The 14,457-nt window shown below is 43.1% G+C and overlaps 1 protein-coding gene across 1 annotated transcript in view; it reads left to right on the forward strand.

Annotated features, from left to right (window-relative positions):
• Positions 1–14,457, forward strand: part of LOC126188598 (hemicentin-2-like) — a 1,730,700-nt gene that overhangs the window by 238,746 nt on the left and 1,477,497 nt on the right. The gene's annotated exons all lie outside the window — the stretch shown is intronic.

Consider the following 14,457-nt stretch of genomic DNA (forward strand, 5'->3'; position numbering starts at 1 on the left):
TGAAAATATTGCCCTACGAGAAGCACGGACGGGGACAAGCAGATAGTAGAACATAACAAATGAAGCATTCCACTACGATCCGACGAAAAACTATACCAAACATAAACAGGTAATCCGAAAAATCGATAACATATGCCACGTTTTCAACATGAAAAAAAAATGAGGATTCTGATGCATGATGAAAAAATTCGATTAGTGCTATCACAACATGGATCATTACTACTACTACCCAACGAAGTCTATAAATTTCTGGAAATATATTTCATTGAAAGTGAGGAAACAGAAACTGATCAACGGCGCACAAATATCAGGGGATTGATGCCATAAGTAGTCCAAGATGTAAAGAGGATCTTACACAAATACAATCAATTGATTCACACATTCCAAACAGTACTAGACCGTATGATTTCTGATGACAATGAAGTTATAATTCGAGCCAACAAAAGACCACCTGAAGAACGCGAACATCTAATTAATTCACCCCTGACAGATGAAGTTGCCATCGTAGTTGTGGACAGTGAAAAGACAAGCTGTGATACAATTGTACAAATAATTGTACAACTAAGAAGAGATTGACTAAAACGCACTACAGATGCCCCAAATATCCATTACCATTTCTGCAGGGAGAGGATGGATATCATTTGAATGTGAAACCAATCCAACGTGAAACAGGCGTAGTAACAAACAATTAAATCACTTCCAACGAGTTCTATGCTTAGCGCTTAGTGATTAGAAACAAAGAAACACATTCTCACCACTCGTCGTTTATTCCCACAGTTTCTGGTAGATATGAATGCAAAAACAGAAGCGGAACTTTTGCTTTACGTAAGACTTAATCACAAGAAATCACACACGGAAGAATACGTTCACCTTCAGGACGTAATGATAAATGACGGAAATATTGACGACATCGGAACAACGGTAACCTGGCCATCATACGTAGCAAGTCCGAGATGCATGCACGAATACGCTCAAGATGCCATGACCTACATAAGAGAATATGGACGACCTGATCTTTTCGTAACATTCACATGCAACTCAAAGAACAACTAAGAAACAGACAAGTCCCCCTGCATCGACTCAACACAATAGCGGACTCGGGCCCGAGTTTGCTGACAGAAGCAAATGTGATGTGTTGTAGTCATCACAAAATACATCTTTGGAACTGTTAGATGCTGATGTATGCACACAATCGAATGGCAAGAACGAGGGCTACCGCACTCCCACAGTTTCATGCGGCTACAAGACAAAATTCATCTCGTGGACATCGACAAAATCATCCAAGATTAAATTCACAATTCACAATCCACAAGAAAACCCTAAGCTGAACGACATAGTAGTCAAAACATGATTCAAGGACCATGCAGGCCATGAAAACCCAGTTCGTCCTCACGTCCGGCTATCCTGATTTGGGTTTTCCGTGATTTCCATAAATCGCTCCAGGCAAATGCCTAGAAGGTTCCTTTGAAAGGGCAAGGCCGATTTCCTCCCTCATCCTTCCCTAATCCGATGAGACCGATAACCTCGCTGTCTGGTCTCTTCTCCCACATAATCCAATCCAATCCCAGTTCGTCACGTATGACTGGTGGAAATTGTACAAGAAATTACCCAAAACCATACTTGGACGACACACAAACCGGAGTTGACGGCTATCCCATATACAGAAGACGACCAGCCAAAACTGTGGAAAGCAAAACTGCTAATACGTGGCAGCACACACTACATACCAAAATTTCCCAAGCACACATAAACGTAGAACACTGTTTCAGTGAAATCCATCAACTATGTCTGTAAGTATGTGAACAAAGGCTGTGACGTGGCAGCATTTCTAATAGCGAAAGACAGCGAACAACAAAACAGAAATGACGAGATCCTCATATACCAAATGGAAAGATACATCAATAGTAACGAAACAGGGTGGCGGATTTTCGGTTTTCCCATACACGAACGCGAACCAGCTGTGCAACATCTACCAGCACATTTGGAGAAGGGACAGAGAGTTTACTTCACAAAACAAATGCCAGAAAAATTGCAAGGACAAAATATTAACAGCTCTTTACCAACTGTACCAAACGGACCTATTCGCGAAAACATTACTATATGCCGACGTCCCTGCCTGTTATGCGTGGAACACAACAAAAATCTTTCAACGACGAGAACAAGGAATTCCAGTAGAAGATCATCCAGGAATCATGACAACTGGCACAGTAGGCCGAGCATACACGTACATCCGAATATCGCCGAAAGTTTCTGTTTCCGTATGTTACTACACGAAATACGGGTACCAACAAGTTTCACATATCTCAAGACTGTTGACGGTTACCTATGCCCGACGTCCAGAGAAGCATCCCAACGCATCGAACTGCTGGAAAACGACAACCACTGGGAATTAAGACTGCAAGATGTATCACTGGTAGCGTCAGCTGAACAAATGAGAGACTTATTCGCCATAATTCTAACAAAATGTAACCAGTCATATCCAAAACAGGTATGGTACTCCTTCAAAGAGAACGTGACTGATGACAGACATACTGTACCAAATCTGACATGCTCATCGTGAACTGACCATCGAATTCAACGATATCTTCTTCAATTAATTACTCACTCGCGTGGAAGATAAATGTTTAGCAATAAACAACCAGACCTTAGTACAACTTAGGATGCAAGCACGACGAAAAGGTGCTATCAGTGTGATAAAATTCGAAATTGCAAAAAGGAAATGCTACAGCATCAACGAACTACTTCAAAACACTGCCCATAAGAAATCACTGCACAATAAAAATCGAAAGAAAATTTACAACGTTATCTTGGACAAGATCGACAACAATACTGGGGAAATTATTTACTTGAAAGCACTAGGTGAAACTGGGAAAACCTTTCTAATAAATCTATTGCTGGTGGAAATGAGTGCTAAACAACACATCGCACTTGCAGTGGCATTATCTGGCATTGCAGCCACACTTGTGGAAGAAGAAATAACTTTCCATTCGGCCTACAACTACCGTTGCATATAGCCGAAGAAGAATTTACGGTGTCTAAAATCTCAAGGGCATCAGGACGGTGTGAACGTCTAAGGCAAACTAAAATTATCTTCTGGGACGAATGCGCAATGGCACATAAAAATACCACTCGAAGCCATGGACGGAACATTACAAGACTTGCGAGTAAACTCTGAAGTGATGGTAAGAGCTCTACTCACACTCTCAGGGAATTTCTGACAAACACTTCCAGTTATTCCCAAGTCAGCTCCAGCAGACGAAATCAATCCATGCGTAAAAAAGCTCCTACAAAGAGTGCGACTAACAAAATATTTGTAAGTTTAACAATCGAAAGGCGAATCAACAGCACATTGTGTTCAACAAGTTTTACGAATAGGCGAAGGTGTACATCGTACTGGCCAGACGACCGGCCTCTTTAAACTCAACAGTTATTTCTGCAACAGAGCCACTGCTTGAACTCCTCGACCAAATTTATCCAACATTGTTCGCAACTATACCAACCCTGCCCATCTGTTTGAAAAGGAAATTTTGGAAACTACAACTAAAATTGTCGACGATACCAAATTTAATATTCATAAGAAAATTATACAATATATATATATATATATATATATATATATATATATATATATATATATATATATATATATATATATATATCGACCGACACGATGGTAAACGTTGAAGAAGGTATGAGCTTCACTAAAGAATTTCTAAACTCTACTCAGGAATCTGAACTCACCAAAAATATGTAATGGAACAAGTGTGATCGTCAAATAAATGTCAAATACCATCATCGAAGCCTAACTTGTAACCGGTAAATACAAAGGACGCACACTATTTATGCCCAAAATACTACTGATCTCTACAGACCCGTCATTCCAGTTTAATAAAGGACTGCGATGTCCAATCAAATTAGCCTGCAGTTTTACAATTAACAAAGCGCAAGTAGAAACTTTAAAATATTGCTGCATCAGCCTCAAAGACCCATGCTTCTCTCACGGTCAACTATACGTAGCTTTCTCTCGAGAGCGAAATTCGAAATATTGATACCCTGGATAACCAAATGATGAATGTTGTTTATAAACAAGTACTGTAAACGAATATGTTTCCAATAAAAAAAATTCTACCTCTTATGATTTGTTAAAGTTATTCGTTTTGTTCTAGCTACAGCACAATCTCATATCAACTCCCTGAGCGAAACTGGGTACCCCAGTTAGTATCTGTGTAGATGTTTGTGTCATTTTATGTATGGCTGGGACGGTCAGTCGTCACGTGAAGAGGGTCTAAGAAACTGAAAGCAGATTCGCGATCAAATAAGTAATATGTCTCAGAATATCACAAAAGTATCATTCTTAACACTATTTACGGACAGACTGTTGACCAACGACTGTTTCGCACAGAACGTCGAGTGATTTTGAAACCGAAATGCGACGTCATGGCGTTACAGACGAAGTGAATAGGTAGTGCTCACACGTGCGCTTACTTGGGAGGCATCAGCGGGAGCGGCTCGTTTGCCAGCAATGCAGGGAGAGCGTCGTGCGCCTGCGCGCAGTAAACAACGGCCGGCCGCTGAACGCGCGCCAGCCAGCCAGCCAGCCAGCCAGCCAGAGTGTTGGTCCCGGCGGTAAATAAGAGCGGGCGCCGAACAGCGCGCGCCTGTGCCCGCGCGGCCCACAATGGTAACAGCCGGTAATCGGGATGGCCGCGCCGCCGTTGGCGCCAGTGTCGATGCTACGCGCCACGTGACTCGCCGCCGGCTCGGGGGTTCACCGCCCCTTTGCCAAATAAACAACCGACTTCCTCCTTCCCCTCTAGGGCTAGAAAGGTGCACAGTCAACAAAAGTTTCTTCACAGAGCATGCGGACGTACGGTTTTCCCGAACCAATCATCTGCGCTCGATATCGTTGATTTAGCTTTCTTTATACTCAAATACAATTGTGGAGCATGATTCAGCTCATATCAGTTACGAGAGATAAAGCACTAATTATTTCTAAAAAAATAAATACATGTAAGGTATATTTTGTTGTTTGGAGGTACAAATCTTCAGTTCTGGTACACATTTAAATCTTCATAGCACGACACGCCCCTAGAAGAAACAAAAAGAACAGCGCAGCCTATTTCCACTCTGTAAATGGCTTACCCCGTTTGAAGGAGAAATATTTAAACCATCCAACTGCTTAGCTCTTCATACTGAACTGCCTTCATGATCTGGACATTTAATTCCGTACATTTGATTGAAACTACGGTTTCCCGATTAGCAGTATATCAAAATCATAAATATAATTCCTCCTTCGCAGATTTTATACATGGATATGGACGAGTCACCTAAAGAAATGAACACAAAAATAGTTCAAATGGCTCTCAGCACTATGGGACCTAACATCAGAAGTCATCAGTCCCGTAGGACTTAGAACGACTTAAACATAACTAGCCTAAGGACCTCACACACACCCACGCCCGAGGCAGGATTCGAACATACGACCGTAGCGGTCGCGCGGTTCCGGACTGAAGCGCCTAGAACCGCTCAGCACTCGCGGCCGGCGAGATGAACACAACACATATACTGTCAATAATATAAATTTAAGCAAATTTTTGTCATAATTAAATACTAAAACAATGCATATCATCTCCTTCTTCCAATTTTCTCACCGGAGGTTAGTCATTTCCTCTCTATTACACCAGTTAAAAGCTGTGAACTTATTCTCACTCAATGCTCACTCCGTTTATAATTCTAATCAAAGTTTTATTGTCTACTTAAAATTTGTTATCATTTATATGGGGTACGCACACATGAAGAACACTGATCCTACTGTATTCACACAGTTGAAAAAATTACAGATTAGTGTTCTGTACAAATCCAGGATTAATTCCCAGTCCACCATGCCAGTATAATCCGAATTATCGGTTAACAAATGATATTCAGGATATAGGTTTAATATACAAACATGAAAAAAGTTTTGCATAAAAAAATGGTTCAAATGGCTCTGAGCACTATGGGACTTATCTTCTGAGGTCATCAGTCCCCTAGAATTTAGAACTACTTAAACCTAACTAACCTAAGGACCTCACACACACCCACGCCCGGGGCAGAATTCGAACATACGACCATAGCGGTCGCGCAGTTCCAAACTGTATCACCTAGAACCGCTCGGCCACTCCGGCCGGCTTTTGCATCACCTCGGTTCCGAGTGTTCCGGAACCTGTACAGAAAATTGGAATAGAGATCAACGTAAACATCATTTCCACCCTTTTTATTGCTCAGGAAAACCAAACATTGTATGTTCTACCACCATACAGAGAGACCTTCAGACGTGGTGGTCCAGATTGCTGTACACACCGGTACTTCTGTTACCTAGTAGCACATTCTCTTGCATTGATCCATGCCTGTATTCGTCGTTGCAAACTATCCACAGGTTCATCAAGGCGTAGATCCCTCAGTGTGTTAGGTGGGTCACGTCACCCATAAACAGCCCTTTACAATCTAACACAGGCATGTTCGATAGCGTTCACGTCTGGAAAACATGCTGGCCACTCTAATGTCGTTATCCTGAAGGAAGTCACTCACAAGATGTGCACAATGGGGCGTGAATTGCTATCCATGAAGACGAATGCCTTGCCAATATGCTACCAATATAGTTGCACTATCGGTCGAAGGATGGCATTCTCCTCGGGCATGGGTGTGTGTGTTTGTCTTTAGGATAATTTAGGTTAAGTAGTGTGTAAGCTCAGGGACTGATGACCTCAGCAGTCCCATAAGATTTCACACACATTTGAACATTTGATGGCATTCTCGTATCGCAGAGCCGTTACGGCGCTTTCCATTACCACAAGCGGCATACATCGGCCCCACATAATGCCACCCCAAAACAGCAGGGAACACCCACCTTACTGCACTCGCTGGACAGTGTGTCTAAGGCGTTCAGCCTAACTGGGTTGCCTCCAAACACGTCTCCGACGACTGTCTGGCTGAAGGCATATGCGACACTGATCGGTGAAGAGAACGTGATGCCAATATTGAGCGGTCCATTCCGCATGTTGTTGCGCCCATCTGTACCCGCTGCATGGTGTCGTGGTTGCAAAGATGGACCTCGCCATGGTCGTCGGGAGTGAAGTTGCGCATAGTGCAGTCTATTGCGCATAGTTTGATTCGTAACACGGCGTCCTGTGACTGCACGAAAAGCATTATTCAACATGGTGGCGTTGCTGTTATGGTTCCTCCGAGCCATAATCCGTACGTAGCGGTCATCCACTGCCAGCCCTGGGGTGGCCTGGGCGAGGCATGTCGCCGACAGTTCCTGTCTCTCTGTATCTCGCTTTGGTTCACTCCGAGACGCCTGGACACTTCCCTTATTGAGAGCCCTTCCTGGCACAAAGTAACAATGCGGACGCGATCGAGCTACGGTACTGACCGTCTACAGACAACACGGGCCGTGTGTACCTCCTTCCTGGTGTAATCACTGGAACTGATAGGCTGTCGGACCCCCTCCGTCTATTAGGCGCAGCTCATGAGTGGTTGTTTACATCTTTCGGCTGATTTAGTGACATCTCTGAACAGTAAAAGGGAGTGTGTCTGTGATATAACATCCAAAGTCAACGTTAATCTTCAGGAGTTCTGGGAACTGGTGTGAAGCAAAACTTTTTTCTTATGTATGAAAAATATGAATTTGTAGAGAACCTGTTACAGAGATGCATTAAAATACATTTTTTAGAAGGAATGTTGTACAAAACATACTTATAAAATAGTAAATACTGCTTGTGAACAATAACTGAAATAGAAAATTAAAATCCCAGTGGTACAGCAACCTAAAATATTTAAACAGTATTCATTCTCTATGCTTTTATGAAATATTATCCTGAATTAGTTACACTTTCAGAAATAACGAGTTTAGTGATACATTTGTGTCATCAGACTAATTTTTGAGTTTTGTGCACAATTATTTCCAGAAATTGACCAAATGTGTAACAACAGTCTCACAGAATGTAATACTATATATTAAATTTTCTTGTGGGTAGTCGGACATAGGTAAGACAAAATAATTATATCCGTCTGTAGACGGTCAGTACTGTGGTTAGATCGCATCCGCATTTTTACTTTGTGCCAGGAAGGGCTCTCAACAAGGAAAGTGTCCAGGCGTCTCGGAGTGAACCAAAGCGAGATACAGAGAGACAGGAACTGTCGGCGACATGCCTCGCCCAGGCCACCCCAGGGCTGGCAGTGGATGACCGCTACGTACGGATTACGTTCTAGTACCGGAAAAACATGTTGTTCAATGGAATACATGATTTCAACGTCTTCGTTCGGTACATTCACATTTCACGTTTCGACGGTGGACATGATTGCTCTACGCTGATGCGCACTGTATATGGGCACTACGTATAGTGGTTACAGAGCCATTTGTTACCTATTTTTCGAAGTACTTCGAATAATTCCCGATAAAACTCTTGCAGCTTTCACACATATTATACGGTTTGTCGCAGTCGTCTGTAGATCTTAGTTCTGGAGATATTTAGTTCTGAAGTCAGGGACTCTTTCGTTGGACACATTGATGCCTGTAAAAAACTAGGAAACAATATAGTGATTGATTCTAGTGATTGACGCTATCCTATGTGCTATAACTAATGTTTTCGTAAAACGTTGACTGTATCCACCGACGAAATTGCTCTATGCAATGAAACGGAGTGAAAGAATGAAACCGAAAGAAAGTGCGTTCATCGGATCTGATACTCACCGATAGTCCCGATGACGTATGCCATCTGTTTCAGAACCAATCACTTAGAAAATTGCAGTAGAATACTGGAAAACTAACATCCATTTCAAGCGAAAAGTGGCCAGGAAGTTTTGTGTGTGAGGGAGGAAGGGCTGCACATATGATTGTACTGTAGGCTTGTTGTATAATGACAGAAACAAAACAGGTTACTGGGACATCTAGAAATTCTTTTGAAGTGTTATAACTAACTAAGGTTAGCTAACAAATCGTCAGGGAAGAAGGGGCAGTCAATTAGGTAAGCACAAACGTTTGTTGATTTTCGTAAGGAACTAAGTGCAGCAAATGACAACTGTGAACGCTGATTAATTCAATAAGAAAAAAAACATCGCAAGGGGCTTACCTGGTGTTTCGCTTTGTCCGTTTATGTCCTTACTGTCACTTCAGTAATTACTGATCTCACAGATTAAAAGACGAGCCCCGTGAGAATGTGCTGCAATGAAGGCAATAAATCTGCGTGCACACACTTGCGCAGCTGGGTGCTACCTAATGCGTGCACGGCAACTCACAGCACTCAGTATTTGCGATTATTCTTCAATGCTTGCAGCTGGATGTGCTAGCAAGTGCTTATTCGGTATAGTGCACCATTACTGAGGACGTCAGTTTATATGGCCTTAGGGACTGGTTGCGACCGAAGGAGGTTATCGACCGGACGCGTTACACGTACACAGTGTGTTTACACTATACCAGTTCTAGGGCTAGCTGACGCTCGATTAACAGAAAATTACGCAGACGCGCCTGCGTTCACGCTCACACACACACACACACACACACACGCACAGACACACGAGAGAGAGGCACTAGAGGTTGCCAAGTGTTTTAGCATCTTGGCAGCAATCCGAATTGAATCTACAGGAGTTTTAGTCATGTGTAATACATCCTGCGACTGTGGTGGCATGATGAGTTTGATATCATGTGAGGAGCCTTCTAGATTATCTGGCATTGTGGCGAGTTTTTGATACTGTCATATAATTTTAAGTCGTATGGAACTATTATTTGATTACTTTAGTTATGCGCATTTTAAGTAGCAGATGCCACTTTGTGTATACAGGGTGGTCCATACATCGTGACCGGGCCAAATATCTCACGAAATAAGCGTCAAACGAAGAAACTACAGAGAAATAAACTTGTCTAGCTTGAAGGCGGGAACAAGAAGGCGCTATGGTTGGCCCGCTAGACAGCGCTGACATGCGTCAAACGGATATCAATTGCGTTTTTTAAAATAGGAACCCCAATTTTTTATTACATATTCGTGTAGTACGTAAAGAAGTACAAATGTTTTAGTTGGACACTTTCTTCGCTTTGTGATAGATGGCGCTGTAATAGTCACAAACGTGTCGCTCACAATTTTAGACGAACAGTTTGTAACAGTTAGGTTTTTTAAATTAAATTTCAGAACGTAAGTAAGTTTGAACATTTTTTATTTCGGTTGTTCCAATGTGATACATGTACCTTTGTGAACTTACCATTTCTGAGAACGCATGCTGTTACAGCGTGATTACCTGTAAATACCCCATTAATGCAAAAATGCTCAAAATGATGTCCGTCAACCTCAATGCATTTGGCAATACGTGTAATGACATTCATCTCAACAGCGAGTAGTTCGCCTTCCGTTATGTTCGCACATGCCTTGACAATGCTCTGACGCATGTTGTCAGGCGTTCTCGGTGGATCACGATAGCAAATATCCTTCAACTTTCCCCACAGAAAGAAATCCGGGGACGTCAGATCCGGTGAACGTGCAGGCCATGGTATGGTGCTTCGACAACCAATCCACCTGTCATGAAATATGCTATTCAATACCGCTTCCAAAACACGCGAGCTATGTGCCGGACACCCATCATGTGGGAAGTACATCGCCATTCTGTCATGCAGTGGAACATCTTGTTACATCGGTCGAACATTACGTAGGAAATCAGCATACATTGCACCATATAGATTGCCATCGATAAAATGGGGGCCAATTATCCTTCCATAATGCCGCACCATACATTAACCCACCAAGGTCGCTCATGTTCCATTTGTCGCAGCCATCGTGGATTTTCCGTTGCCCAATAGTGCATATCATGCCTGTTTACGTTACCACTGTTGGTGAATGACGCTTCGTCGCTAAATAGAAAGCGTGTAAAAAATCTGTTACCGTCCCGTAATTTCTGTTGTACCCAGTGACAGAATTGTACATGACTTTGAAAGTCGTCGCCATGCAATTCCTGGTGCATAGAAATATGGTATGGGTGCAATCGATGTTGATGTAGCATTCTCAACACCGACGTTTTTGAGATTCCGATTCTCGCGCTATTTGTCTGCTACTGATGTGCGGATTAGCCGCAACAGCAGCTAAAACACCTACTTGGGCATCATCATTTGTTGCAGGTCGTGGTTGACGTTTCACATGTGGCTGAACGGTTCCTGTTTCCTTAAATAACTTAATTATCCGGCGAACGGTCCCGACACTTGAATGATGTCGTCCAGGATACCAAGCAGCATACATAGCACACTCCCGTTGGGTTGGTTCGTTTGTTTGGGGAAGGGGACCAGACAGCAAGGTCATCGGTCTTAGGGAAGGGCGGGGAAGGAAGTCGGCCGTGCCCTTTCAAAGGAACCATCCCGGCATTTGCGTGGAGCGATTTAGGGAAATCACGGAAAACCTAAATCAGGATGGCCGGACACGGGATTGAATCGTCGTCCTCCCGAATGCTAGTCCAGTGTACTAGCCACTGCGTCACCTCGCTCGGTACTCCCGTTGGGCATTTTGATCACAATAGCCACACATCAACATGATATCGCAATTGCTAAAAGGTCCATTTTAACACGGGTAATGTATCACGAAGCAAATACCGTTCGCACTGGCGGAATGTTACGTGATACCACGTTCTTATACGTTTGTGACTATTACAGCACCATCTACCACAAAGCGAAAAATGTGGTCCAACTAAAACACTCATATTTCTTTACGTACTACACAAATATGTAATAAAAAATGGAGGTTCCAATTTAAAAAAAACGCAGTTGATATCCGTTTGACCTATGGCAGCGCCGTCTAGCGGACCAAGCGTAGCGCCATCTGGCTTCCCCCTTCAAGCTAGACGAGTTTCGTTCTTTGCAGTTTTTTCGTTTGATGCTTATTTCGTGAGACATTTGGCCCGGTCACTATCAATGGACCACCCTGTATACTGTTATCCGATTATCACCAGAGCTCTAAATAAAGTCACGATAGTCGAAGCGAACTGGCCTATATTTTAAGGCACTACATCAGCATTTGGGCAGATACGCATTCAAACCCCTCTCCATCATGTCTGTTTTGATTTTCTGTGCTATCTCCAAGAGAACACGAACGTGACTCCTTTCATGGGAGCATGGCCGGTTTATTTCCTTCTCTCATGTACTGTCCTCAGTCAAGAATTCCTTCAAATTTTACGGCACGTGATGCCTGACCTTCATTGATTTACTAGTAACTGTATTATGATTTTGGCAGTAACTGGCAGGCCAACAGTAAGCGGCGCTTTATACAAACTAATTTTTAATGGTATATTAAAATATCGAATGTATTTTTGTGTTACTACTTTCTGTTTATATTTTTAGATTTTTATCTCGGTCTCTGATACACTGCACAGTTTGCCCACATGAGAAACATTCGTAGCCATGTCAAAAGACTATCCTTCAAATAGCTCTTAGCACTATGGGACTTGAATCTGAGGTCAGAACTTAAAACTACTTAAACCTAACTAACCTAAGGATATCACACACATCCATGCCTGTGGCAGGATTCGAACCTGCGACCGTAGCGGTAGCGCGGTTTCAGAACTTAGAGCCTAGATCCGCTCGGCCACACAGTCTGGCTCTCTTTGTGAGTGTTAAGTCAGCATGATAATTTGATCTGAAATTTTCCCGAAGCAATTTCAGTGTTTTTACCATAAACATCACCACCTGATAACTGACAATGGAGGAAAACGCAGGTAACAATTTAACTTGATGGCGAATGTTGCGAGAACCACTTCGGGCGCGTTTTATTTGTATACTTTTCTCAGCTTAGTAATGCTGCTCATGAGCGTAAGGAGAAACTGTACATGTTGTTTAGATTCACTTATAAGGACAATCGGTTACCATCCAGTTAGCTTACAGTACTACTGAATATTTATGCATCGATGCTATTGAATATTTATGCACCAATTTCCGTACAGGAAATGAATATGAGATGAAAGGTTAAGAGTTAGAACGTTCCAGAATGAGTCTTTGTATCGGTGTGTGTTCTTTTTTGAAATATCCTGGTGGATTAAACTGTGTTGGACCGATACTGAAACCCGGAACATTGTCCCTCGCGGGCAAAGCTCTTCCGAGCTTTGCTAACAACGCATGGCTTAGGACGAGCAAAGAAAATCAGCCAACACCTCTCTTCAAACTTCACAGATAGGTAGATGGTGCCTGGAGAACTCAGTGGGTAAGCGTACTGCACGTGAAAGGCAAAATTCTCGGTTCGAGTTTCGGTCCACCACACAGTATTAAGCTGTCATTAAGTTTCATCTAGCAAGATTTTCTCCCTTCAGAGAGAACTTGGAGCCCTACCAATGAAAAGGCTGGAAAGTCCACTAGGATTTTAAGAAGCCATATGGGGTTTGAAAGCCCCTTAGGGTATGCTGCCGCATCCTAAAATCAACTCGATTCGATATTTCGGCGATCCAACTGTTCACCAACTTCAGGAGAACGCTACTTCTGCTCAGAATTGACGCCAGGCTGGAAATCGACGTCCTATATAGGCTTTCGTACCATGCACGGCGGATGCATCGCCCATCACCGTTGCTGCTCTACAAGACGGGTCAGGTGTCTCTGCCCTTAGTAGATCACAGGCGGCAACGATATATCGCACTCAGGGATGAACATTCTGACTGCCCGCACCGAAGAACGTTCTACTTTGATACGGGGTAGTACAGGATACCACGTTCTGGGTTTCCACTTAGCAGGACGTGGAATCCTGTACTATCCCGCATCAAAATAGAACGTTCCTCGGTTCAGCCAGTCAGAGTGTTCTACATTCGTCCCTGAGTACGATATATTGTTGCCGCCGGTGTTATACTAAGGGCGGCGCCGCCTGCTCAGTTTTGGAGCGCAGCAACCGTGACGGGCGGAGCAAGCGCCGTGCACTGTACGGAGGCCTGTGTAGGTCGTCGATTTGCAGCCTGGCGTCAGTCCTCATTGGGACTCATCAGCAGAAGCAGCACTCTCCTGAAGATGGCGAATAGTGGGATCGCCGAAATACCGAATAGAGTTGATTTTAGTATCCGGCAGCAAACCCGAAGAGATTTTCAAGACTTATTACGCCGGGAAGACCTACGAAGTCACAGCCATATGGTTTTATATCATTATTTTTATTTGAACGATAGGGTGCAGCGTTGTACTATCATTTCATCTACATCTGTTCCTGGAGTCGACTTACAAATGTTAAATGAGAGCTCATATTGCTTGGTGACACATGGACACAGATGTTTGAAATTCATCATATGAAAAACGGTCTCTGAGAGTACGATAGGAACGATCGACGTGTTACAAAAAGAAATACCAGTTGATATGGACATAAGGGATCCAGTATTACAGTCAGAATTTAACAGAACTTCTAAGGACTTGCAATCAAATAAGGGCGAAGGCATAGATAACATTCGTTCGGCATTTCTAAAACTTTTGGGGGAAGTAGAAGT

This window comes from Schistocerca cancellata, chromosome 5 (genome assembly GCF_023864275.1).
Source record: "Schistocerca cancellata isolate TAMUIC-IGC-003103 chromosome 5, iqSchCanc2.1, whole genome shotgun sequence".
NCBI classification, from domain to species: Eukaryota; Metazoa; Arthropoda; class Insecta; order Orthoptera; family Acrididae; genus Schistocerca; species Schistocerca cancellata.